This window comes from Harmonia axyridis, chromosome X (assembly GCF_914767665.1).
Source record: "Harmonia axyridis chromosome X, icHarAxyr1.1, whole genome shotgun sequence".
In the NCBI taxonomy this organism is placed as follows: domain Eukaryota; kingdom Metazoa; phylum Arthropoda; class Insecta; order Coleoptera; family Coccinellidae; genus Harmonia; species Harmonia axyridis.
Genome location: NC_059508.1, coordinates 32,932,439 through 32,936,757, shown reverse-complemented (window position 1 = coordinate 32,936,757; position 4,319 = coordinate 32,932,439).

The window sequence follows — 4,319 nt, the reverse complement described above, 5'->3', positions numbered from 1 at the left end:
CCATTCTTCGTGTTTAGCATTTAGATCGCCTAGAACTATTACTTTATTTTTCCTAGAAAATAGGAATCTTAGGCAGTTGGTACTGAATTTGCGACTGGGGCTATTATACACCGCCGTTATGATTAAGTTGCCATCAATCTGGACGCTAGCGTTCTCTATTGTGCAGTTGATGGTAGGCAAAATGGTGGATGCGATAATGTTCTTAACTAGTATAGCGATTCCACCGAATCCAGAGTTGTCTTGTCTGTCTTGCCTATATGTCTGGTATCCTTTAATGAAAAATTTGTGGTTGTTTTTCAGTTTTGTCTCGTTGATAGTCAGTATGTCTATTTGGTTGTAATTTAGAAAATTGGAGATCTCCAGGAATTTTTGGGAGACTCCATTCGCGTTCCAAGTCGCGATTTTTAATGACTTAGTCATTTAAATTGAGGAAGAATTCCAGTATGACGTACTTTCTTTCGGCGGGGCTTGCATTTTGCAGCTGCTGGTTGAGTCTTTTGACGTCTGTCAGTAGTTGTCGTATGTCCACGTATTGATTAAGTCTGTTGAACTCGCTTTTCAGCTCGTAAAACGCGTTTTGGAAGTTATTTGTGTTGTTTGTGTCATGAGTTTTGTTTGTTGGGGGGGAGGTTGGGGTTTTGGGGGTGGTTTGGGGGTTGGCCATGCCACTTACCGGTTTTTGTTTGGCCTCTTGGGCCTTTCTCCTTTCTTCCCAGACATTCACGGCCGGGATTGGAGCTTCGCGGTAAACTTTGGGGGCGGCAGGGGCGGCGGTTTTGGCGTTCCTCGCCCTGCGGTTGCAGATGTTCACGTAAATCGCGCACTCGGTACTGTTTGCGGGGTGACTCCCGAAACAGTTCGCGCACTTTGCCGGCGTATTCATTGTTTTTGGGCACTCGCGAGTCGCGTGATTTTCCGCGCACTTGAGGCAGTTTGGGGTCCTATGGCAGTTGGCCGTGGCATGTCCCCACATCTGGCAGTTGTGACATTGGATTACTTCCCTTTTTGTGTAGTACTTGTTCCACCGAACGGCTGTATAATTAATAACGCGGACTTCCTTCTGTATTTTCCGGAGCGTTATCGTATTTCCGGTGACGACCATGTACGCCGGTGATTTCGTTGCTTTTAGTTTGTGGATTTCCACAACCGGAATTCCTAGTTCCTGGAGTTCAGTTTTAATCTCTTCCAGGTCTGGATCAGAATCCAGTCCCCTCAGCGTAAATGCATGGGTTTTTTCTTCCCTTGGGGTGTAGGTGTGGTATTTCACGTCGTTTTCATCAAAATATTTTTCTAGTTTCTTTCTGTCTTCTACCGTCTCGGTGTAGACGGTGGAGTTCATGGCACTGTATTTAATATAAAATTTGCCATTTATAACTTTCGTTATGTCGGCCACCGTTTTGTTATGTTTTTTGAAAACGCCGTTGACCACTATTGGCGGGGGTTTCCGTTGATTTTTTCTAATTTCAACGGTTGCTGCATTGACTTCTACCTCATTTGGATTGAGGTAGTTAAATTTATTTTTGATTTCTACAGGGATTGTCTTTTTGTCCTTCCTTTTCCTGATAGATGTTGTTGGATGCGTGAAGTTTGGGTTTTCCACATCTCCAACTCGACTTCTCTTTTTGGCGACTCTCGGGGGGTCAGTTTCATTATCAGATGAATCTGAAGGGAGTTTCATTTCCTGGTCGTCCATCATTTTAATAAAGTTCTGATAAAATTTTTGAAATTCCTTTCAAAAAGGAATTCAAAAGCGGTCGGTTTCACGCGAAACTCGGCCGTTTCAGGGCCTTTCGGACCCGAGCAGGTAAAATTTCGTCACTCACTCAGTCTATTCTTGGCTCTGGAATGCGGCTTGGCGCCGTCTGGTCTAACACAACGGTCACTTTCACAGGTCAGTTTTAACGTTCACAAATTCCACAACTATCTCTACGGAGCGATTTTGGGTATAACCTCTCAGCACAGTGTTCTGACGAGAACTGGCAATTTCAGCGTGGTATGGCCGTAAACAACATATATTGCGATATTTTCTATGATATCTCACTTTTTGGGAGCGGAAAGGACGTGAACGTTTTTCCTCATAAAAAATGAAATAACTTTTGGATATTAATTCTGATTGTTGATTTAAGCTTTAAGAACACATTAGGACATATCTCAATGAAATTTGAGGGATTTCCGAAATCGAAAAATATTTTTCGAAAAAAAAAAAAAATCCCAGAAGACCTCGGTCATCTCAAGTTTATTTCCATATTCTATTACACAATCAACGTACATCACAAAAGGAACCATCTCTCTAACTATCACAGTTAAATTTTTGTATCGGAACATTTCACGTCGGAATATCTCGCTAAGTCCAGACCGGGGAGATCGGTCGCATCTGACACCGTCCGCTCCGGTCTAACATCGTCTTGGAGTCGGGGGTAACGATGGAGAGGCGTTTAAGGACGTGAACATTTTTCCTTATAAAAATTAAAGTCGACAATGAATATTGATTCTGATTACTGATTTACTCTTTTAGAACACATTAGAAGGCAACGCAATCAGATTTGAGGAAATTTCAAGATCAGAAAATTTTTTTCGAAAAAAAAAAAAATTCAAGAACACCTGGGTCATGGCAAGTTATTTCCCACAATCCATTCCACAATCAACGTACAACATAGAAGAAATCATCTCTCTAACTATCCTGGTTCAAAAGTTGTATCGGAACATTTCACGTCGAAATACCTCGCCAAGTCCAGACCGGGGCGATAGGTAGTATCTGACACCGTCCGCTCGGGACTGACATCGACTTGGACTCGGGCTAATGATGGGGAGGCGTTTAAGGACGTGAACATTTTTCCTTATAAAAATTAAAGTCGACAATGAATATTGATTCTGATTACTGATTTACGCTTTAAAAACACATTAGAAGGCAACCAAATCAAATTTGAGGAAATTCCAAAATCAGAAAATTTTTTTTCAAAAAAAAAAAAATCCGAAAAATATTTTTCGATTCTGATTACTGATTTACTCTTTTAGAACACATTAGAAGGCAACGAAATCAAATTTGAGTAAAATCCAAAATCAGAAAATATTTTTCGAAAAAAAAAAAAAATTCGAGAACACCTCGGTCATGGCAAGTTATTTTCCACAATCCATTCCCCAATCAACGTACATCCCAGAAAAAATCATCTCTCTAACTATCCTGGTTCAAAAGTTGTATCGGAACATTTTCACGTCGAAAATATATCTCTAAGTCCAGACCGATGCAGAACGTAAACTCGATCATACCGATGCTTCACGTAATCTCGATCTTACCGATGCACAACGTAAACTAGATCACACCGATGCAGAACGTAAACTCGATCTCACCGATGCACCACGTGAACTGGATCTTACCGATGCAGAACGTGAATTGGATCTTACCGATGCACCACGTAAACTCGATCTTACCGATGCACCACGTAATCTCGATCTTACCGATGCACCACGTGAACTGGATCTTACCGATGCAGAACGTGAACTCGATCTTACCGATGCACCACGTAAACTAGGGCTGACCGATGCATCACGTAAACGACGATCGAGAGGCGCGAAAGGACGTGAACGTTTTTCATTATAAAAATTGAAATAAATGATAAATAATGATTCTGATTGTTGATTATCGTTTTTAATATGCATTAGTAGGCAACCAAATGAAATTTGAGGAAATTCCGATAACAGAAAATTTTTTCGAAAAAAAAAAAAATTCATGAAATCCTCGGTCATCGCAAAATATTTACCATATTCTGTTCGATAATCAACGTATATTTAAGAAGGAATCATATCTGTATCTATCTTGGTTCAAATTTTGTATCGGAACATTTTGACCAAAGTCCGAGCTTCGGCCGAAACAGACACCGCTGACCTGGCCTATCGATCGACCGAGAGTCGGGGATAGAGCGTAAGTGTTGTCTGGAGGGGAACCCTGTGCTCTCCTGACATATATAGGGAAGGTGGTCGCGTTGGGCGATGCAGAACGTTTGGATCGGGAATTATATTTTTGGTTCAGCTATTGGAATATGGTTTATTGTTGGTATATATTGGCGAAATAACGTTCTTACTGACTGGGGATATTCATAAAAATGAGTCCGGAGATTTTCAGATCGAAGTCCGAGTGATCCGACTTGGAAGGCGTGTTGGGTGGGTCGAGATGGCTTAGATCGATCAGACGAGGCGGGCTAAGTGTTGACGTCATGCATCGGTCCATTTTCAGATTGAGTCCGAGTAATCCGACTTTGAAAGAGTGTTGGGTGCGTCGAGACTGTTTAGATAGATCGGACGAGGCGGACTAGGTGTTAACG